The sequence below is a fragment of the Somniosus microcephalus genome, chromosome 16 (genome assembly GCF_052327205.1).
Source record: "Somniosus microcephalus isolate GS21.2 chromosome 16, FLI_Smic_1.0, whole genome shotgun sequence".
Lineage (NCBI taxonomy): Eukaryota > Metazoa > Chordata > Chondrichthyes > Squaliformes > Somniosidae > Somniosus > Somniosus microcephalus.
The window spans coordinates 43476906-43500726 of record NC_141002.1 but is presented as its reverse complement, the minus strand read 5'-3'; the positions used below and the strand labels follow the sequence as shown (position 1 = coordinate 43500726).

At 45.2% G+C, this 23821-nt stretch overlaps 1 protein-coding gene across 5 annotated transcripts in view; it reads right to left on the bottom strand.

Moving 5' to 3' along the window:
* LOC147106110 (ELKS/Rab6-interacting/CAST family member 1-like) overlaps window positions 1-23821 on the bottom strand; it is a 1260296-nt gene that overhangs the window by 942676 nt on the left and 293799 nt on the right. The gene's annotated exons all lie outside the window — the stretch shown is intronic.

Below are 23821 nucleotides of genomic sequence, written 5' to 3'. Positions count from 1 at the left end.
GAGAGAAAGAAAGATGAGAGCAACAGCAGAAAAGTACATAACTTAAACAAGTTAAAAAGGTTAGCACTTCAGAACAAACATAAGACGAATAGAAGAGAATCCTGTTCTGTAGTTTAATAAAATCAAGGCATTTTGTGGGATCCATGTCAGACTTAAGAAAAAAAGTAATTAAATTACTTATTTATTCATTTTTTGAGTACAAGCTCAAACACTTTAGTCTTTTACGTATACATCAAATACACATTGCTTAAAAACTCTAAACTACTAAAAGTTTCTATTAAGTAATACGATAGCAAAATACTGCAGATGCTGGAAATCCGAAATAACAACAGAAAATGCTGGAAAAACTCAGCAGGCCAGGCAACATCCGTGGAGAGAAAATAGAGTCAACGTTTTGGGTCTTGACCAAGGGTTTGACCTGAAACGTTGACTATTTTCTCGCCACGGATGTTGCCTGGCCTGCTGAGTTTTTCTATTAAGTAATACCTTATTATGTCAGTAATGTCATCACCAAGATTTTCATCTTACTTTTTAAAAGGAACTTTGGCAAGGAAGAACTCTAAAATCCAGAACACTTATGCCTTAAGTTCTAAGAAATAAATTAAGCAATTAACCAAGCATGTGTAGAACAATTTCTACCTGATAGAAGACCTTACATTGTTTTCAGAAATCTGTTCAGGCAGCGCATACCAAGCATCCATTCTCCCTCCTCCTGAAGGCGCAGCTAGTTAAGAATGTGTCTTGTGGGGGATAATAAGAACCTAGATCATACCACCTGATGGCACAAGTTAAAGCACTAATCTTATACTTGAGTAGCTGTGGTCTAATGTGTGCTAGGAAGTGCCAGGATGCAGGTCTGCAGTTATCATTTCCTACACCACAAGTTTCTGATCTCAACTGGATCATCAGTAGGAGACAGAGAAGAAACAAAGCAGCCACAAAGAGAGAAGGGGAAAAATCTGACTGACAGTCTGTGGAAAAAAATGAAGCATTTTTGTCCAAGATTTAGCTTGGTATTGACATAAACTGTCACAGCATAAAGGATTAAAAAGAGCTTCACTCACAGAAATCATGGCCCAGTTTAACTCTATACATTGTTGCAATGATTAGTTGGTTGTTGCCAGATAGTAACTTTTTAAAAAATTCGTTTATGCGATGTGGGCATCGCTGGCAAGGCCAGCATTTATTGCCCATACCTAATTGCCCTTGAGAAGGTGGTGGTGAGCCGCTTTCTTGAACCGCTGCAGTCCAGGTGGTGAAGGTACTCCCACAGTGCTGTTAGGTAGGGGGTTCCAGGATTTTGAACCAACGACAATGAAGGATTGGCGATATACTTCTAAGTCAGGATGGTGTGTGACTTGGAGGGGAACTTGGAGGTGCTGGTGTTCCCATGCGCCTGCTGCCCATGTCCTTCTAGGTGGAAGATGTCGCGGATTTGGCAGGTGCTGCCGAAGAAGCCTTGGCGAGTTGCTGCAGTGCATCTTGTAGATGGTACACACTGCAGTCACGGTACGCCGGTGGTGAAGGGAGTGAATGTTTTTTAAAGGTGGTGGATGGGGTGCCAATCAAGCGGGCTGCTTTGTCCTGGATGGTGTCGAGTTTCTTGAGTGTTGTTGGAGCTGCACTCATCCAGGCAAGTGGAGAGTATTCCATCACACTCCTTACTTGTGCCTTGTAGATGGTGGAAAGGCTTTGGGGAGTCAGGAGGTGAGACACTCGCCACAGAATACCTAGCCTCTGACCTGCTCGTTGCCACAGTATTTATGTGGCTGGTCCAGTTAAGTTTCTGGTCAATGGTGACCCCCCAGGATGTTGATAGTGGGGGATTCGGCGATGGTAATGCCGTCGAATGTCAAGGAGAGTTGGTTAGACTCTCACTTGTTGGAGATAGTCATTGCCTGGCACATCTGTGGCGCGAATGTTACCTGCCACTTAACAGCCCAAGTCTGAAGGTCATCCAGGTCTTATTGCATGTGGACATGGCCTGCTTCATTATCTGAGGAGTTGTGAATGGCGATGAACACTGTGCAGTCATCAGTGAACATCCCCATTTCTGACCTTATGTTGGAGGGAAGGTCACTGATGAAGCTGCTGAAGATGGTTGGGCCTAGGACACTGCCCTGAGGAACTCCTGAAGCGATGTCCTGGGGCTGTGATGATTAACCTTCAACAACCACAACCATCGTCCTTTGTGCGAGGTATGAGTCCAGCCAGTGGAGAGTTTTCCCCGATTCCCATTGACTTCAATTTTACTAGGGCTCCTTGATGCCACACACGGTCAAATGCTGCCTTGATGTCAAGGGCAGTCACTCTCACCTCAGGAATTCAGCTCCTTTGTCCATGTTTGGACCAAGGCTGTAATGAGGTCAGGAGCCGAGCAGTTTTGGCGGAAGCCAAACTGGGCATCAGTGAGCAGGTTTTTGGTGAGTAAGTGCCGCTTGACAGCACTGTCGATGACGCCTTCCATCACTTTGCTGATGATTGAGAGTAGACTGATGGGGCGGCAATTGGCTGGGTTGGATTTGTCCTGCTTTTTGTGGACAGGACATACCTAGGCCGTTTTCCACATTGTCGGATAGATGCCAGTGTTGTAGCTGTACTGGAACAGCTTGGCTAGAGGCGCGGCTAGTTCTGGAGCACAAGTCTTCAGCACGACAGCCGGGATGTTGTCGGGGCCCATAGCCTTTGCTGTATCCAGTGCACTCATCCATTTCTTGATATCACGTGCAGTGAATCGAATTGGCTGAAGACTGGCTTCTGTGATGGTGGGGACCTCAGGAGTCGGCCGATATGGATAATCCACTCGGCACTTCTGGCTGAGGATGGTTGCAAATGCTTCAGCCTTGTCATTTGCACTCACCTGCTGGGCTCCACCATCATTGAGGATGGGGATATTTATGAAGCCTCCTCCTCCCCCCGTTAGTTGTTTAATGGTCCACCACCATTCACGACTGGATGTGGCAGAACTGCAGAGCTTTGATCTGATCCGCTGATTGTGGGATCGCTTAGCCCTTTCTATAGCATGCTGCTTCCTCTTTTTAGCATGCATGTACTCCTGTGTTGCAGCTTCCCTAGGTTGGCACCTCATTTTTAGGTACGCCTGGTGCTGCTCCTGGCATGCTCTTCTACACTCCTTATTCAACCAGGGTTGGTCCCCTGGCTTGGTGATAATGGTAGAGTGAGGAATATGCCGTGCCATGATGTTACAGATTGTGGTGGAATACAACACTGCTGTTGATGGCCCACAGCACCTCATGGATGCCCAGTTTTCAGCTGCTAGATCTGTTCTCAATCTATCCCATTTAGCATGGTGGTAGTGCCACACAACACCATGGAGGGTGTCCTCAGTGTGAAGATGGGACTTCGTCTTCACAATGACTGTGCGGTGGTCACTGCTACCAATACTGTCAGAAAATGATAGAAATCGTCGTTAAAATGGAGAATGAGGTAGTTGACTCAGAGACTAGGGTCCTGAATTTAAATAAAGGAAACTACGATGGTATGAGGCATGAGTTGGCTAGGATGGATTGGGGAACGTTACTTAAAGGGTTGATGGTGGATAGGCAATGGCAAACATTTAAAGATCGCATGGATGAACTACAGAATTTGTTCATCCCTGTTTGGCATAAAAATAAAACAAAAAAGGTGACTCAACCGTGGCTAACAAGGGTAATTAGGGATAGCATAAGATCCAAGGGGAGGACATATAATTTGGCCAGAAAAAGCAGTAAACCTGAGGATTGGGAGCAGTTTACGATTCAGCAAAGGAGGACAAAGGGATTAATTAAGAGGGGGGAAATAGATTATGAGAGTAGGCTCGCAGGGAACATAAAAACTGACTGTAAATGCTTCGATAGATATGTGAAGAGAAAAAGATTGGTGAAGTCAAACGTAGGTCCCTTGCAGTCAGAATCAGGGGAATTTATAATGGGGAACAAAGACATGGCAGACCAATTTAATACATACTTTGGTTCTGTCTTCACAAAGGAGGACACAAATAATCTTCCAGAGATGTCGGGGAACATAGGGTCCGATGAGAGGGAGGAATTGAATGAAATCAGTATTTGTAGGGAAATGGTGTTAGGGAAATTGACGGGATTGAAGGCCGATAAATCCCCAGGGCCTGATAATCTACATCCTAGGGTACTTAAGGAAGTGGCCCTAGAAATAGTAGATGCATTACTGGTCATCTTCCAAAATTCTATAGACTCTGGAACAGTTCCCATGGATTGGAGGATAGCTAACGTAACCCCGCTATTTAAAAAGGGTGGTAGAGAGAAAATGGGTAATTATAGACCGGTAAGCCTGACATCGGTAGTGGGGAAAATGCTAGAGTCCATTATAAAAGATGTAATAGCAGAGCACTTGGAAAACAGTGACAGGATCGGACAAAGTCAACATGGATTTACAAAAGGTAAATCATGATCGACTAATCTACTGGAATTTTTTGAGGATGTAACTGGTAAAATAGATAAGGGAGAACCAGTGGATGTGGTGTATTTGGACTTTCAGAAGGCTTTCGATAAGGTCCCGCATAAGAGATTAGCGTGTAAAGTTAAAGCACATGGGATTGGGGTTAAGGTACTGTCTTGGATAGAGAACTCGTTGGCAGACAGGAAGCAAAGAGTTGGAATAAACGGGTCTTTTTCCGAATGGCAGGCAGTGACTAGTGGGGTACCGCAGGGATCGGCACTAGGACCCCAGCTATTCACAATATATATATATATATATAAATGATCTAGACGAGGGAACTAGATGTAATATCTCCAAGTTTGCAGACGACACAAAGCTGGGTGGGCGTGTTTGCTGTGAGGATGATGCAAAGAAACTCCAGTACAATTTGGACAGGTTGGGTGATTGGGCAGATGCATGGCAAATGCAGTATAATGTGGATAAATGCGAGGCTATCCACGTCGGTGGCAAAAACAGGAAGACAGATTATTATCTGAACAGCAATAGATTGGGAAAAAGGGAAGTGCAACGAGACCTGGGTGTCCTTGTGCACCAGTCGCTGAAGGTAAGCATGCAGGTGCAGCAGGCGGTTAAGGCGGCAAACGGTATGTTGGCCTTCATAGCCAGAGGATTTGAGTACAGGAGCAAGGATGTCTTGCTGCAGTTGTACAGGGCCTTGGTGAGACCACACCTTGAGTATTGTGTGCAGTTTTGGTCGCCTTATCTGAGGAAGGATGTTCTTGCCATGGAGAGAGTGCAGCGAAGATTCACCAGACTGATACCTGGGATGGCAGGAATGACGTATGAGGAGAGATTGGGTCAATTAGGCTTATATTCGCTAGAGTTTAGAAGAATGAGAGGGGATCTCATTCAAACTTATAAAATTCTAATAGGACTAGACAGACTGGATGCAGGAAGGATATTCCCGATGGCGGGGGAGTCCAGAACCAGGGGTCACAGTCTAAGGATAAGGGGTAAGCCATTTAGGACTGAGACGAGGAGGAATTTCTTTATCCAGAGAGTGGTGAACCTATGGAATTCTCTTCCACACAGGGCAGTTGAGGCCAATTCATTAAATATATTCAAGAAGGAGTTGGATATATTTCTTGAGGCTAAAGGGATCAAGGGATATGGGGAGAAAGCAGGGACAGGGTACTGAATTTGGATGATCAGCCATGATTTCATTAAATGGCAGAGCGGGCTCGAGGGGCCGAATGGCCTACTCCTGCTCCTATCTTCTATGTTTCTATGTCATGGACAGATGCATCTGCGACAGGTAGATTGGTGAGGACGAGGTCAAGTAGGTTTTTCCCCTCGTGTTGGTTCTCTCACCACCTGTCGCAGGTCCAGACTGGCAGTTATGTCCTTCAGGACTCGGCCAGTAGTGGTGCTACTGAGTCACTATTGGTGCTGGACATTGAAGTCCCCCACCCAGAGTACATTCTGTGCCCTTGCTACTCAGTGCTTCTTCCAAGTGGTGTTCAACATGGAGGAGTACTGATTCAACAGCTGAGGGAGGGTGGTAATCAACAGGAGGTTTCCTTGCCCATGCTTGACCTGATGCCATGAGACTTCATGGGGTCCGGAATCAAGGTTGAAGACTCCCAGGGCCACTCCTTCCCGACTGTATACCACTGTGCCGCTACCCCTGGTGGGTCTGTCCTGCCAGTGGGACAGGACATACCCAGGGATGGTGATGGAGGAGTTTGGGGCATTGGCTGAAAGGTATGATTCTGTGAGTATGGCTATGTCAGGCTCACTTTACTAGTCTGTGGGACAGCTCTTGCAATTTTGGCACAAGTCCCCAGATGTTAGTGAGGAGAACTTTGCAGGGTCGACTGGGCTGGGTGTGCTGTTGCCATGTCCGTAGCCGGTGCCGAAGTCGATACCAGGTGATGCGTCCGGTTTCATTCTTATTATATTTCGTAGCAGTTAGTTACAACTGAGTGACTTGCTAGGCCATTTCAGAGGGCAGTTAAGAGTCAATCACATTGCTGTGGGTCTGGAGTCACATATAGGCCAGACCAGATAAGGACGGCAGATTTCCTTCCCTAAAGGACATTAGTGAACCAGATGGGTTTTTATGACAATCTGATAGTTTCATGGTCACCATTACTGATACTAGCTTTTTATTCCAGATTTATTTATTTGAATTTAAATTCCCCAGCTGCCGTGGTGGGGTTTGAACTCACGTCTCTGGATCACTAGCTCAGTGACATTACCACTACGCTACCGTTCCCATTAAAGGAGGAGCCAAGCCACTCAATTCAAATATAAACATGCTATGTGATTTGTTCAGATATGTTTCTGATTAGTAGCTTTTTGACAGTTATTTAAATTCTGATTGGCTCCACTATTGTTTCAGAAGGGATTGTCAGCCTTCTTTTTTACAAATCACTGAATCTAGCTGGGGCTTTCAAAGAGACAAGAAACTGTGTATAGTCTTCAAAGTGAATCAGCCTGGAACTTCTGAACAGTGTTAGCTAACCAGGTATTTCTGTGGTTGGTGAGAAAATGGTAAAAAGAACGACTATAAAAAATATTTTAAAATAGTTTAGCATAGAAGTTGCAAACCATTTATTGTTTTTCATCATAATAAGGAGCTGGGTGAGCTTAATTATTTTAAAATATGTTGCATTATTGCTATTATTCACTTGTTCCATTACTGTTTAATACATTTGTTTGGCAGTTAACAGTGGTGTAGTGTTATTCTGCTGCCTCTCAAAGACAAGTTGGATCCCCTGGGTTATATTATCATACCATTAGAGATTGGGCATTAAGGGTACAATCCTGAATGTAAGACACTAGAACCGTTTACGGGAGTGACACTGGAACCATTTTTAACACTTCTTAGGAACTCTTAACTCGCTAAAATTCCAAATTGTCCAAGATTTTAAACAGCTCCTATATCTGGGGAGGCTCTTTTAGTATCTGTCTTACACTCCTAGAGATGGGAAGGAAAATGGACAACACATGTACTCCATGAATTGTGCTGAAATATCCGAAGATGAAGTTGAAAGAGACGTAGGAATTTTAGTAGACATGATGCTCAGCATGTCCAATCAATGCAGAACAATCAACAAAGCCAATAGAATGTTGAAACACAGACAAAACAGAATACCAGTCAGAAGAAGTTGTGATCAAAACTGTAAAGTGCTCTGTGCACTGCACTCTTATTGCTAACCTCATCCCTAGGGTCAAAAGTCTGAGTTATGAGAAAAGACTGAAAAAATATGGCCTATTCAACCTGGAAAGCAAACATCTGAGAGGTGATCTTATATGTGATAGTTAAATGAATGGGAAAGGTAAATCCAGAATATCACTAAATTAAATTGCAGGAGTAAGACAAGGAGACACAGAAACAAACTAGTAAAAGGGAGCTTTAGGCCCAATATCTGGAAATTATTTTTCCACACAAAGAGTAATCAACATATGGAATAGACTTCAAGTATAATGGAGGTAAACATAGCAAGCATGGAAGCATTAAAAAAGCAACTGGATGCTACAATGAAAGGGACTTTCTGGATAGGAAAATTTAGATGGTTCAAATGGTCTTCTTATGTAGAATTTACAGCACAGAAACAGGCCATTCAGCCCAACTGGTCAGTGCTGGCTTTTATGCACCATCACTTCTTCATCTATAATTGTCCTGTAATCATATGGAGGCAAGGATAGAACCAGTAACTGAAGTAATCTTTAAAAAAAAAGGGGGCTCTATTCATTATCTCAAGCATGTTACGCAACTTACTCAGATATCAGGGCATGTAAAAACACGCTTGAGGATGTAGGGAGCTAGGGCTCAGTTACATTAGTCTGAAATGTGGAAACTGCCAATATCTTGAAGGGAGCGATTTTAACCCTACCAGCCCAGCTGAAACTGGCGGGAAAGTAGTTAAAATTCACCAGGTGACTTCCCAATGTCCCGCCTGGATCCCGCAATTGCCGATTTTTATCGGCACTTCTGCACGGGCAGCTAAGCCAGCAGGGTCCTCCTTTAACATGCAGATCAGGGTTGAATGACATCTTCGGGCCCCAAATACAACTTTAACTCTCACCTGAGCAGGAAGGCCACTTCAGCTTTACCGCTAGGTGAAGATTGGTCAGAAGAAGATTGCAAGCAGAAGAGGCCAGTCAAGGCAAGATCTTTATTTTACTTTGTGGGGCCAGGAGAAGCAGGAGCTCTATGCCTCCCCTGCCCCAGGCTCCCCGCTTCCCTATGGAGAGACAGCCACAGAACTCCTATCCCCGCATCCGCAGTATTTTGCTATTGTGTTCTGAGGGTAGTGTTTCCGCTCAGTTGTGCTTTTTTTTCCAGCGAAATTCACCCAAAATCGGCATAACCCAAGCATAACATCGCGGAATTTTAAGCGCAAATTACGTTCAGTGCAAATTGTGTTTCCGCAATCTTTTGCGCTAGTTTAAAAAACAGCGCTGGAAGCCGGCCCAGCCCACAAAACTGGCCACGCCCCTCAGATAAATTAATCACCATTGGGACTTTCCGCTAATTGTGCTCATTTGCAGGACTTCGAGGAGGTTCTAAAAATTAAGTTGGTTCTTTTAAGAACATAAGAAATAGAAGTAGGAATCGGCCACTTGGCCCCTCGAGCCTGCTCCGACATTCAATAAGATCGTGGCTGATCTTGGGCTCAAAGTCACTTCCCTGCCCGCTCCCCATAACCCTTCACTCCCTTATCTTGCAAAAATCTGTCTATCTCCACCTTAAATTTATTTAATGACCCAGCCTCCATGGCTCTCTGGAGCAGAGAATTCCTCAGATTTACGGCCCTCAGTGAAGAAATTCCTCCTCATCTCAGTTCTAAAAGGGTGACCCCCTTTATTGTGAAACTATGCCCCCGAGTTCTAGATTTCCCCACGAGGGGAAACATCCTCTCTGCATCTACCTTGTCGAGCCCCCTCAGTATCTTATATGTTTCAGTAAGATCACCTCTCATTTTACTAAATTCCAATGAGTACAGGCCCAACCTGCTCAACCTTTCCTCATCAGTCAACCCCCTCAACTCTGGAACTAACCTAGTGAATTGTCTCTGAACTGCCTCCAATGCAAGTATATCCTTCCTTAAATAAGGAGACCAAAACTGTACGCAGTACTCAAGGTGTGGTCTCACCGATACCCTGTACAGTTGTAGCAGGACTTCCCTGCTTTTATACTCCAACCCCCTTGCAATAAAGGCCAACATTCCATTTGCCTTTTTGATTACTTGCTGTACCGGCATGCTAACTTTTTGTGTTTCATGCACAAGGACCCCCAGGTCCCTCTGAACTGCAACATTTTGTAATCTCTGTCCAATTAAATAATAATTTACTTTTATATTTTTCCTGCCAAAGTGGATAACCTTGCACTTTCCCACATTATACTGCATTTGCCAAATGTTTGCCCACTCACTTAGCCTGTCTATATCCCTTTGCAGATTCTTTGAGTCCTCTGCACAACTTGCTTTCCCACTCATCTTTGTGTCATCTGCAAACTTGGCTACATTACACTTGGTCCCTTCATCCAAGTCATTAATGTGGATTGTAAATAGTTGGGGCCCCAGCACCAATCCCTATGGCACCCCACTAGTTACCGTTGAACAACCGGAAAATGACCCATTTATCCCGACTCTCTGCTTTCTGTTAGTTAGCCAATTCTCTATCCATGCTAATATATTACCCCCAACTCCGTGAGCTCTTATCTTATGCAGTAACCTTTTATGTGGCACCTTATCGAATGCCTTCTGGAAATCCAAATACACCACATCCACTGGCTCGCCTTTATCTACTCTGCTCGTTACATCCTCAAAGAACTCCAGCAAATTTGTTAAACATGATTTCCCTTTCATAAAACCATGCTGACTCTGCTTGACTGCATTATGATTTTCCAAATGCCCTGCTACTGCTTCCTTAATGATGAAGGGCTCTAGCATTTTCCCAACGACAGATGTTAGGCTAACTGGTCTATAGTTTCCTGCTTTCTGTCTCCCTCCTTTCTTAAATAGGGATGTTACATTTGCGGTTTTCCAATCCGCTGGGATCTCTCCAGAGTCCAGGGATTTTTGGTATATTGCAACCAATGCATCCACTACCTCTGCAGCCACTTCTTTTAAGACCCTGGGATGCAGGCCATCTGATCCAGGTGACTTGTCATCTTTTAGTCCCATTATTTTACCAAGTACTTTTTCCTTAGTGATAGTCTTTAGTTCCCCCCTCCCTGTGGCCCCTTGAGTATCCATTATTGGGATGTTGTTGGTGTCTTCTACCGTGAAGACAGATACAAAATATTTGTTCAGAGTCTCTGCCATTTCCCCGTTCCCCATTATTAATTCCCCATTCTCATCCTCTAAGGGACCAGCGGTTACTTTAGCTACTCTCTTCCTTTTTAATATACCTGTAGAAGCTCTTACTATCTGTTTTAATATTTCTTGTCAGCTTACTCTCATAATTCATCTACTCTCTCTATTATTTTTTTGGTCATCCTTTGCTGGTTTTTTTTAATTTCCCAATCGTCTGGCCTCCCACCAATCTTCGCAACAGTGTATGCCTTCGTTTTCAATTTGATACCATCCTTTACTTCCTTAGTTAGCCACGGATAGTGCTCCCTTCTCTTAAAATCTTTCTTTCTCACTGGAATATATTTCTGTTGAGAGTTATGAAATATCTCGTTAAATGTCCACCACTGCATTTCAACTGTCATACCTTTTATTTTTCCAGTCCACTTTAGCCAGTTCTGCCCTCATGCCATTGTAATTGCCTTTGTTTAAGATCAGGACACTGGTTTGAGATACAACTTTCTCACCCTCCAACTGACTTTGAAATTCAACCATGTTATGATCACTCTTACCTAGAGGATCCTTTACTATGAGATCATTTATTAATTCTATCTCATTACACGGTACCAGATCCAAGATAGCCTGCTCCCTGGTTGGTTCCATTACATACTGTTCTAGGAAACCATCCTGGATACACTGTATGAACTCCTCCTCGAGGCTACTATGGCCGATTTGATTTGTCCAATCAATATGGAGATTAAAATCACCCATGATTATTACCATACCTTTTTTACAGGCCTCCATTATTTGTTGATTTACACTCTGTCCAACAGTATTGCTACTGTTCGGGAGCCTGTAGACTATGCCCACCAGAGACTTTCCCCCTTATTATTTTTTATCTCCACCCAAACCGATTCTACATCTTGATCTTCTAAGCCAATATCACTTCTCACCACTGCACTGATCCCATCCTTTATCAACAAAGCCACCCCACCTCCCTTTCCTTTCTGTCTATCCTTCCGAATTGTCAAATACCGTGGAATATTCAGTTCCCAGCCCTGGTCACCTTGCAACCACGTCTCTGTAATGGCGATCAGATCATACCCATTTGTATCTATTTGTGCCATCAACTCATCTATCTTGTTACGAATGCTGTGAACACTCAGATATAGAGCTTTTAACTTTGTCTTTTTACCATTTCTCCTTGTTTTGGCCCCATTTTCTGTTGCACTCTTATTTTTAAACATTCTGTCCCTTCCTGTCACACTCTGGTTATTATTTCCCCCATCTCCATTCTGCTCTATTGTTTTCTCATTGACTTTTTAAATTCCCGCTCACCTGAACCCTCCCCCCTACTACTTAGTTTAAAGCCCTCCCTACAGCCGCAAGGACACTAATAGGGACATTTTAAAAGCTTTTTGCATGTAATTTTTATTTAATTTATTAAGAAACTGACTACTGTACCCCAATATAACTAGCAAATGGTTCTGTATTTTTTTTAAAGTAATTTTCAGTAATTTTAAATTGGGTTACTCAGGTGGTGGATTGACACTGTAATTAAAAATGCTTATTTTTGTGATAAAGCCATTTTCAGCTGCATTAATCAAACTGCACCAAGCTACCACTCTTAAATATATCAAGGAGTATTTTTAAAGCAATTTTTTTAAATTACATTTTAAAATGCTGCCAGGTTGCACTGGTTCATGACCGATTGTGTGTTTGGCAATATGCAAATGAGTGAGCAGAAACTCGAGATTTAAAAAAATCTCAAAACGGGTGCAATTTTGGGAGCAATTTGCACCCAGATCGCTAATTGCACCCAAGCAGAAACTCTACCCACAAGCTATGCTGATATTTTAATGCAGTAATCAGTTCACTCTCAAATAGAAAAATCATATAAAAACACTCTAATACAGTAGCATGCTCCTTATAGCACAAAAGTATCTCAAGACAGTGCTACAGAAAAGATCCAAGGCAATTGGTTTGACTTCAAAACGCTTGCTAGAAATCGCTATATAAAAAATGTCCTGAGAGCTACCAATCATTTTAATGAACATGAAAACAACAGTTTGTTTACATATTCCAGGTTTCTCATTTTGCAAAGATTCAATTTAGTGCAGTTCTGAAATGTCTCTGTATCGGTCAACAAAGGGGAAATATGAATCTCTGGTGTGAAGCTCCAGTACCTATTAGAAGGCTGGTTAATAGTTGCTACGAAAACAAATCATCTTATATTTCAGTTTTATTTGTGAAAGTCAGTAACAAATTACAAAATATTACCATCTGCATCTTTATATCATAACTAGCTGGGGGTGCCCGGCGGTGCCGAGGCTTTTTTGAGGGCATGTTGTTGTTGGAAGAGAGAGAGCGAGACACTGGGGGGAAGAGAGAGAGCAAGAGACTGGGGGAAGAGAGAGCGCGAGAGACTGGGGGGGAAGAGAGAGAGCGCGAGAGACTGGGGGGAAGAGAGAGAGAGCGCGAGAGACTGGGGGGAGAGAGAGAGAGCGCGAGAGACTGGGGGGAAGAGAGAGAGAGCGAGAGACTGGGGGGGAGAGAGAGAGAGCGAGAGACTGGGGGGGAGAGAGAGAGAGCGAGAGACTGGGGGGTAGAGAGAGAGCGAGAGACTGGGGGGAAGAGAGAGAGCGAGAGACTGGGGGGAAGAGAGAGAGCGAGAGACTGGGGGGAAGAGAGAGAGCGAGAGACTGGGGGAAGAGAGAGAGCGAGAGACTGGGGGGAAGAGAGAGAGCGAGAGACTGGGGGGAAGAGAGCGAGCGAGAGACTGGGGGGAAGAGAGCGAGAGACTGGGGGGGGAAGAGAGCGAGAGACTGGGGGGAAGAGAGCGAGAGACTGGGGGGAAGAGAGCGAGAGACTGGGGGGAAGAGAGCGAGAGACTGGGGGGAAGAGAGCGAGAGACTGGGGGGAAGAGAGCGAGAGACTGGGGGGAAGAGAGCGAGAGACTGGGGGGAAGAGAGCGAGAGACTGGGGGGAAGAGAGCGAGAGACTGGGGGGGAAGAGAGCGAGAGACTGGGGGGAAGAGAGCGAGAGACTGGGGGGAAGAGAGCGAGAGACTGGGGGAAGAGAGCGAGAGACTGGGGGGAAGAGAGCGAGAGACTGGGGGGAAGAGAGCGAGAGACTGGGGGGAAGAGAGCGAGAGACTGGGGGGAAGAGAGCGAGAGACTGGGGGGAAGAGAGCGAGAGACTGGGGGGAAGAGAGCGAGAGACTGGGGGGAAGAGAGCGAGAGACTGGGGGGAAGAGAGCGAGAGACTGGGGGGAAGAGAGCGAGAGACTGGGGGAAGAGAGCGAGAGACTGGGGGGAAGAGAGCGAGAGACTGGGGGGGAGAGAGCGAGAGACTGGGGGGAAGAGAGCGAGAGACTGGGGGGAAGAGAGCGAGAGACTGGGGGGAAGAGAGCGAGAGACTGGGGGGAAGAGAGCGAGAGGCTGGGGGGAAGAGAGCGAGAGACTGGGGGAAGAGAGCGAGAGACTGGGGGGAAGAGAGCGAGAGACTGGGGGGAAGAGAGCGAGAGACTGGGGGAAGAGAGCGAGAGACTGGGGGGAAGAGAGCGAGAGACTGGGGGGAAGAGAGCGAGAGACTGGGGGGAAGAGAGCGAGAGACTGGGGGGAAGAGAGCGAGCGAGAGACTGGGGGGAAGAGAGCGAGCGAGAGACTGGGGGAAGAGAGCGAGAGACTGGGGGGAAGAGAGCGAGAGACTGGGGGAAGAGAGCGAGAGACTGGGGGGAAGAGAGCGAGCGAGAGACTGGGGGAAGAGAGCGAGCGAGAGACTGGGGGGAAGAGAGAGAGCGAGAGACTGGGGGAAGAGAGAGAGCGAGAGACTGGGGGAAGAGAGAGAGCGAGAGACTGGGGGGGAAGAGAGAGAGCGAGAGGACTGGGGGGGAAGAGAGAGAGCGAGAGACTGGGGGGAAGAGAGAGAGCGAGAGCCTGGGGGGAAGAGAGAGAGACACTGGGGGGAAGGGGAAGGGGAGGAAGGGGAAAGGGGCGGAGGGGGGAGGAGTGGGAGGGGGAGGGAGGGAAGGGGGGGGAGGGCGGAGGGAAGGGGGGGAGCAGGGGGGAGGGAGGGGGAGGGGGGAAGGGGGGAGTTAGGGAAGGGAGGGGGGAGAGGGAGGGCGAGAGGGAGGGGGGGAGGGAGGGCGAGAGGGAGGGGGGGAGGGAGGGAGAGAGGGAGGGGGAGCGGGGAGAGAGGGAGGGGGAGAGAGAAGGGGGGAGAGAGAGAGGGAGGGGGAGAGAGAGAGGGGGAGGGGGAGAGGGGGGGAGAGAGAGAGGGGGAGGGGGGAGAGAGGAGGGGGGAGAGAGAGAGGGGGAGGGGGGAGAGAGAGAGGGGGAGGGGGGAGAGAGAGAGGGGGAGGGGAGAGAGAGAGGGGGAGGGGGGAGAGAGAGAGGGGGAGGGGGAGAGAGAGAGGGGGAGGGGGAGAGAGAGAGGGGGAGGGGGAGAGAGAGAGGGGGAGGGGGGAGAGAGAGAGGGGGAGGGGGAGAGAGAGAGGGGGAGGGGGGAGAGAGAGAGGGGGAGGGGGGAGAGAGGGGGAGGGGGCAGAGAGAGAGGGGGAGGGGCAGAGAGAGAGGGGGAGAGAGAGGGGGAGGGGGGAGAGAGAGGGGGAGGGGGGAGAGAGAGGGGGGAGGGGGGAGAGAGAGGGGGGAGGGGGGAGAGAGGGGGGGAGGGGGGAGAGAGGGGGGGAGAGAGAGAGGGGGAGGGGGAGAGAGGGGGAGGGGGAGAGAGAGAGGGGGAGGGGGGAGAGAGAGAGGGGGTGCGGGGAGAGAGAGAGGGGGAGGGGGGAGAGAGAGAGGGGAGGGGGAGAGAGAGAGGGGGAGGGGGGGAAGAGAGTGAGGGGGAGGGGGGGAAGAGAGTGAGGGGGAGGGGGGGAAGAGAGTGAGGGGGAGGGGGAGAGAGAGCGAGAGGGAAGGAGAGAGAGAGAGAGAGAGAGAATCCAAAGTTAAATTCCTCCTCTATGCAGATGACCTGGTTCTTCTGTCACCAACTAAGGAGGGTCTACAGCAGAACCTGGATCTGCTGGAGTCGTACTGCCAGACTTGGGCCCTGACAATAAATCCCCAAAAAACCAAAGTCCTTGTGTTCCAGCAAAGATCCAGACATCAGGGACCCAAAATAAATTTCACACTAGGAACAAACAAAATTGAACAAACCACTAACTACACATACTTGGGCTTAAAAATCAGCTCTACGGGAAATTTCAAACTGGCTGTGAATGAACTGAAAGAGAAAGCAAGAAGGGCTTTCTATGCCATTAAAAAATCAATCCAAATAGAAATCCCAATTAGCATTTGGCTCAAAATTTTCAAATCAGTAATTGAACCAATTGCACTCTATGGCAGTGAGGTGTGGGGACCGCTAACACAAGAATTTGCAAAATGGGACAAACACCCAATTGAGATCCTACATGCAGAATTCTGTAAAAGTATCCTCCGGACTCAAAGGAAAACCGTAAACAATGCATGCAGGGCAGAACTAGGCCAATATCCATTAATAATCACTATCCAAAAAAGAGCCACCAAATTTTGGAAACACCTAGAAATGAGCAACCCCCAATGCTATCATTACGAAGCCCTGAAATGCCAAGAGAGGACCATAAAGAAGAATACCCTCAGTCAACTAGTCCTGGGACTCAGTGAAGTAACTACTAACACTACTAACAATAACCAGCCCCAGGACAGTGACAGCGTGGCATGGGGAATTCGACCCAACACAATCGTCGCTAAGCAAAAGGAAAAATATCTGTCATATTGGGCAAAAACCCAAAGCAAACTCAATTGCTACTTGGCCCTAAACAGACAATACAACATAGCTGATTACCTGACCATGGTAAAGGATAGCAAACTGAGAAAAACCGTGACAATGTACAGACTTAGTGAACATAGCCTGGTGATCGAAAAAGGTAGACACAGGCAGACCCGGCTACCAAGAGAGGACAGGATATGCTCTCACTGCAGTCAGGGAGTGGTGGAGACAGAGATGCACTTCCTCACAGCTTGTAGAAAATATCAGGGCATAAGGGAGAATTTCTACCCAAAATTCACAAAAATATGCCCGGAATTCAGAAATTTGAACGACGACCAAAAACTCCCATACCTACTAGGGGAAGAGAGAAATTGCGTAACACTAGCGGCACACTATGTTACAGCTTGCCATAAACAGAGGGACAACCACTAAATATAAGAAAAGAGTATATATAAATTATATGAAAATATATTTATACACTCAGGGATATATCTGTTAAAACACTGTATGGATAGATCTGTATTTTTGTGAACAAACATGAATGTTTTCCGATGCTTTGGCAACATAAGATGTAACTTGTCATGCCAATAAAGCGATTTGAATTGAATTGAATTGAATTGAGAGAGACTGGGGGAGAGAGAGAGAGACGGGGAGAGAGAAAGAGTAGAGAGACTGGGGGGAGAGAGGGAGAGAGAGAGACGGGAAGATAGAGAGAGAGACGGGGAGACAGAGAGACTGAGGGGGAGAGAGAGAGACTGGGGTAGAGAGAGAGAGAGAGAGAGAGAGAGAGAGAGAGAGACTGGGGGGGAGAGAGAGACTGGGGGGAGAGAGAGAAGAGAGAGACTGGGGAGAGAGAGAGAGAATGGGGATGTGGTGTATGTAACCTGTTCCACCTTAAGAGATGTACTACTTTCTCTGGCTGCTGTATACGTAATACCGGTGGTGACCACCGGTATATAAGCACTGTGTAGTAATATTGTATTTAGTATAGTCCTGACCTCCAACCAGTAAAGACCTGTTGAACTTTAATCTTGTAGTCTGTGTTAGTAATTACAACTAGAACACACAGACTTAAAAGGGGAGATAGAGAGAGACTGAGCGGGAGAGAGAGAGAGACTGAGGGGGAGAGAGAGAGACTGGGGTAGAGAGAGAGAGACAGGGGAGAGAGAGAGAGAGAGAGAGAGAGAGAGAGAGAGAGAGAGAGAAAGAGTAAAGAGACTGGGGGGAGAGAGAAGAGAGAGACTGGGGAGAGAGAGAGAGAATGGGGAGATAGAGAGAGACTGAGCGGGAGAGAGAGAGAGACTGAGGGGGAGAGAGAGAGAGCGACTGAGGGGGGAGAGAGAGAGAGACTGGGGGAGAGAGAGAGACTGGGGAGATAGAGAGAGAGAGACTGAGGGGGGAGAGAGAGAGCGACTGGGGGAGAGAGAGAGAGTAGAGAGACTGAGGGGAGAGAGAGAGAGACTGGGGAGAGAGAGAATGGGGAGAGAGAGAGAGAGAGAGAGACTGAGGGGGAGAGAGAGAGAGAGACAGGGGGAGAGAGAGAGAGAGACAGGGGGAGAGAGAGAGAGAATGGGGAGATAGAGAGAGAGAGAGAGAGAGAGAGACTGAGGGGGAGAGAGCGAACATGCTCATCATTCTTCCTTGGCATTAAAGTGGGAAAGGACACAAAAGAATTATGCCCACTTCTGTCTTAATAGCCCTGAGTACAATCGCTCAATTAAAATAATACATATGGTAAGGCATATAAGTAAGTGTACTCAACAATGAAAAACAGATGCTGATGAAACTATCAGAAGCTACGAGTCTGCCAATTCAGTGACAGAAGGAGACCAATATGGCTGGAGAAATATCCTGGTCTGATGTTTCCATGTTAAAGTAATACATTATGGGCTGGAAATTGCGGTCGGAGGCTTCCTGCAGACGAATGCTTCTGAACCACTAGAAAAGTACGCACCAGCCTGGTGCCTGCTTATCTTCGGACTCTTGCGGTCCTGGGCCTGCAGGCGTATGCTTGCGTAAAGGCCCACGTATCCCAGGGGCGCATGCGGTTCGCAAGCATCCCTGGGATCACGTGGGCCAGCCCAACCAATCACAAAGGGGTATTCCCATTATGCTTACAGGGATTCCATTTACGTACGGAATCCCCATAAGCATAATATGAATTCCCATAAAACACACTTTCACCCCACTTATAAATAAAAATAAATCATCATGTTGAAAATTAATTCAAATGCAATGTAAGTAAACATTTAGAACAAAAATTTAATTTTTGAAAAATTTAAACATTTTTAAAGGGGCCAAAAATAAACTAATTTAAAGGTTTTTGAATATTCAAATCATGGGGAAAAAAATGTATTTTAATATTTATTTAAACCCTTACGCTGATAAAAGAAGACCGTACGCCTGCCTTTTACCAGGTGCAAGAGTTTCGTGGGCATTCACTGGGCAGATAGCCCAATGTCCTTTCCCTGTGCATTCGTATGATCTGTCAAGCAGAATCTTGACATCGCAAGTTCTCGGTTTCTGTGCATACGCATCGCATGTGGAAACCCGGAACTTGCGGGGCACTTCCGACCGCGTATGCTATGCGTACGCAGTCAGAGGCCCCAGAAAGTCTGGGCCTATATGTCTTGGAACTAAAACATCTGCTATCGTTTTACAACAATGAAAATACCCTCAGCCAACTTTCCCTCACTCCTAAAATCTATACAAAGGGTGAAATTATTCTGTGCATCAGAACCAACTCCCATGCTAAATGTGTATCGATGTGGAGTAACTTGATGTATTAGTATCAATGGTGTACAGCCCCCTTTTATGCCCAACCTCCCAAAAATCCTCTTTGAACCAAATTAATTTAACACACAATACTGCACAGAGCTGGCAAGAATTGTGTTTTGACTTGTTAAGGGCTTGCTAAACACCAATTCATGGTGAACGTGCACATTAGTAATCTATTCCATGCGTTGATTAGTATTTGTGTCAAGAACAATTTCCTGACATCAGTGCTAAGTTCACTTTTTCTACTTTGAAACGGTGTCCCCACTTATCCTACTCTCACTATTTGTCAAAGTAATATTCTGGGTTCATCTTTTCCATTCCTCTGGAAGATCACCTCTCAGACTTCTCCTTTCCAAGTTTCTCTGAGCTTTCCTCATAACTCAATTCTTTAACACTAAGGATCAGCCTTGCACCACTTCTCTAGACTACCACCAGTGCTTGACTATCTCCCTTATGTCTCAGCAATGAAAACTGGGCACAACATTCAAGGTCGGATCGAACCAGAGCACTATATACAGTTTGATCCCAATTTCCTCTGACTGGTATTCTATTATTTTGGCTATATAGTTAAACATTCTATTAGCTTTGTTGCTTGCTGCTCTGCATTGGTTAGATATGTTGAGTCTACTAAGACTTCTAGGTCTGTTTGGGCTTCATCCATATCTATTTCAATGCCATTCAAGGGATATATGTGTGGCTTATTTTCTCTTCCTATGTGCAGCACTTTGGGCCAAAAATTGCGATCGGCAGCGTACCTCCAGAGTATGCTGCTGACCTGTGAAAAGAATATGCACCTACCTGATGGTGACCCTCCTGCGTAAACTTGCGCTCTGATGCTGCGAGTAGGAGGGCAGCGTAATAGCCCACGGATCCCAGGGACGCAGCCTGTGCAGAAGTGTACCTGGGATCACGTGGTTCTGCTCCTCCAATCAGAAAACAGATCATCTTTCATTCATTTAAATTACTTCATTACTACAGCCTTTAAATACATACAGATTTAGCTTTTATTGTTATTATGACCAATTCATTACTCATAATTCCCATTTCTAAATAAATACTGTGCATTATGCAGAAAGTTATGAAATGTAAACGTTAATTTTTTTTTAAACCTGCAGCTTTAACATACACTAGGATTGTTTCTCATTAAAGCTTTTAATGTTCCTGGATGTCATTTAATGAAAAGAACAAACATTTTTTTCCATTTTGGTATCCTGTTACGCTGTGGAAACAGACGCTGTGGAAACAGGCTCTATGCCTGTTTCCACCAGCCGTAAAATTTCTGCACGTAACTGCTGGGCAGTTGGTGGGTAAATAGCCCAACTCTCTGCCAGCAATTAGGTTTACGGTGGCAGTGCAGATGGCCTGTCAACGCGTACATTTACAGACCGCAAGTTCGGGATTTAGCACATGCTTTTACATCCCGAACTTGCGGTGGATTTCCAAGGCAGTAGGACGACGTATACAGAGTACATAACCACTGCAAAATCCGGGCCATTATATTTATTTATATTACATTTTATCTGCCATATTTTTGCCCATATAAATATTCCATCCAACGCATTCTGTAATTTCTAAACTGCCTCCTCTGAATCCACTGCCCCTCCTAGTTTGGTATCATCTACATATTGGCCCACTTTGCATTAAGTTTCTAAATCCAGGTCATTTAAGGAAATTGAAAACAATAGTGGTCCTAACTCAGAGCCCTGGGGCACCCCACTCAGTACTTCTACCACAACCCCACCAAACCCGGACATAACTCCTCTAACAAGTACTTGTTGTTTTGTACCCTTCAACCAATTTATCATCCATTCCCAGGGTTTAGCCTGAATTTCTAATGCTTTGAGTTTAACTAATAGCCTTTGGTGTGAACCTTTGACAAAAGCCTTGTAGAATCTAAGAACACCATATCACAGGACTTCTCAGAGTCCACTTGGGTTGTCACTTCCTCAAAGAAATCAAGGAGTTTGGTCAGGTGTAATCTTCCCCGTCTGAATCCACGGTGAATGCTATTCATCAGGTTATTATAGTAGAGATAATAAAGTTTAATGCTGTTAATCAATGTCATTATTTTACAGGGTTTGGAAGTAAGACTAATGAGTCTGTAGTTGCCCATGTCTGTTTTGTTTCCTTTTTTGAATATGAGCACCATATTACAATAGTCTGTTTGCAATCTACTGGTACCTCCACAGTGTCCAGTGACTCCCTCATAATGATTGTCAAAGCCGCATAAATCTGTTTTTTAATCTTTCTCACCACCCTGGGAAAAACACTATCTATTCCTGGGGATATTTACTTCTAGTCTGGCTAGGACTTGCATCTCTTTTATATCGAGTCATTGATTTTGCTCAGGTTATCTCTTTTTAGGGAGGGCATGTTTTTCATGTCTTTCCTTATGAATATTTGGAAGAAGTAATCATTCAAAATATTTACTATTTTGTGTTCATCTTTAGTTTCAAGCCCAGTTGCATCTTTGGCTTTTTTGACTGCCCTCTTACTGTTGTAGCTGTGAAAGATTTTTCTTTAAACTGTTCTAATGGTTTTGATAATTCTCTGATTCAGGTTTTAAGTCATCATTTACTGTCTTCCTGCTTGTCTATCTTATTTTTCTGTTATTTCCTCACAATCTTGTGAAAATCTATCTTCCTTCCTTAAACCGCCCAAAAACCTTCCTCTTTAGGTGAATGGTATTCAACCTTAAATACCTTAAGCTACTGCAGGTTGCGAAAGAAAGAACAAAAGAAAAAAAAGACTTGCATTTCTATAGCACTTTTCACTACCTCAGGACTGCCCAAAGCACTTTACAATTAATGAAGTACTTTTAAAGTGTAGTCACTGTTGTAATGTAGGAAACGCGGTAACCAAAATGCGCACAGCAAACTCCCACAAACAGCAAGGTGATAACGACCAGATTAACTGTTTATTGTGATGTTGAGTGAGGGATAAATATTGGCCAGGACACCGGGGATAACTCAAATAAAAACAGAAAATGCTGGAGACCTGAAACGTTAACTCTGTTTCTCTCTTCACAGATGCTGCCTGACCTGCTGAGTGTCTCCAGCATTTTCTGTTTTTATTTCAGATTTCCATCATCTGTAGTATTTTCTTTTTGTACCGGGGATAACTCCCCTGCTCTTCTTCAAAATGGGATCTTTTACGACCACCTGAGAGAGATACGGGACCTCGGTTCAACATCTCATCTGAAAGACAGCACCTCTGACAGTGGAGCACTCCCTCAGTACTGCACTGGAGTGTCAGCCTAGATTTTTGTGCTCAAGTCTCTGGAATGAAACTTGAACCCACAACCTTCTGACTCGAGTCGAGAGTGAGGCGAGAGTGCTGCCAACTGAGCCACAGCTGACACACTATTTAATAGAGCTTTCAAAATCATGAGGGGTTTTGACAGTTTCTCCTTATTCGCCCTGTTTCCACTGTTGGGTGGTTTGGTAACCAGAAGAGACAGATCTAAGATCATTGGAAAAAGAACCAATGTGGAGATGAGGAGGAATATTTTTATGCAGCAAGTTATGATGATCTGAAATGCATTGCCTGAAAGGGTGGTGGAAGCAGATTCAATAGTAACTTTCAAAAGGGATTGGATATATACTTGAAAAGGAAACATTTGCCGGGTTATCGGGAAAAAATGGTGGAGCGGGACTTATTGGGCAGCTCTTTCAAAGAGCCGGCACAGGTACAATGGGTCTCCTTCTGTGCTGTACAATTCTATGATTCTATAAAGTGACAACTTATGCAATTAGTCATCATATTAAAATACATCATCTATCATTTTTCAGGATGATTCAGGTAAAAATTAGTTCTCAAAATTATGAATTCCAAAATAATTAGTAATCACATATATCTTCACTGATTATTTTGTTACATTTCAAGGATTTTACTCCATTGGCTGCAAGAGCATGGAGCTAGCCAAATGTAATGGAAAGTACACCTATTGAATTAACTTTAATCTATAAACATTAATGTTCCTGGCCACATGACTGTACTGGTTCTCAAACATGTTCATTACTTCCCTTTGTATTACATTTGTGGCAGATTACTGGATCAGTTTGGGTTAAGTGTACAAGCAATTTTTTGTGACAAGTTACTTTGATTGGAATTAGTGGCTACCTCTACATATGGTAGTCTCCATATATTCATACCCATTATCATTTTTCACTTTGGCATATTGTTCAACGCTGACACTTTCTTACTGATACCCTTCCAGCATCTCCTGGTATTTATTTGACTCTGCAAAACCACCTGTAAATGAGCCTGCTTTACCTTCTGGGTAACAGTACATTGCCCATCTTCTCTATAGAGAACATTTTGACACATCCACTCACCCTGTATTATGTTCTGCAGATGTGAATCTCTGAATTTTGGTTTTGCTTGCTGCAAAATCCCTCTAGTTCATAGAAATTGTACACTCCATAGCAGGAATGGCCCACAGTGCAATAGTGTCTATTTACCTAATTGTGCAGCAATTTTACAGTTGCTTTCTCATTGGCCACTCATGTGTGCATTTTTTTTGCGCACCATAACACACCCAAACTTCTATAAAGTGCACAATGTGGGTTGTGGCA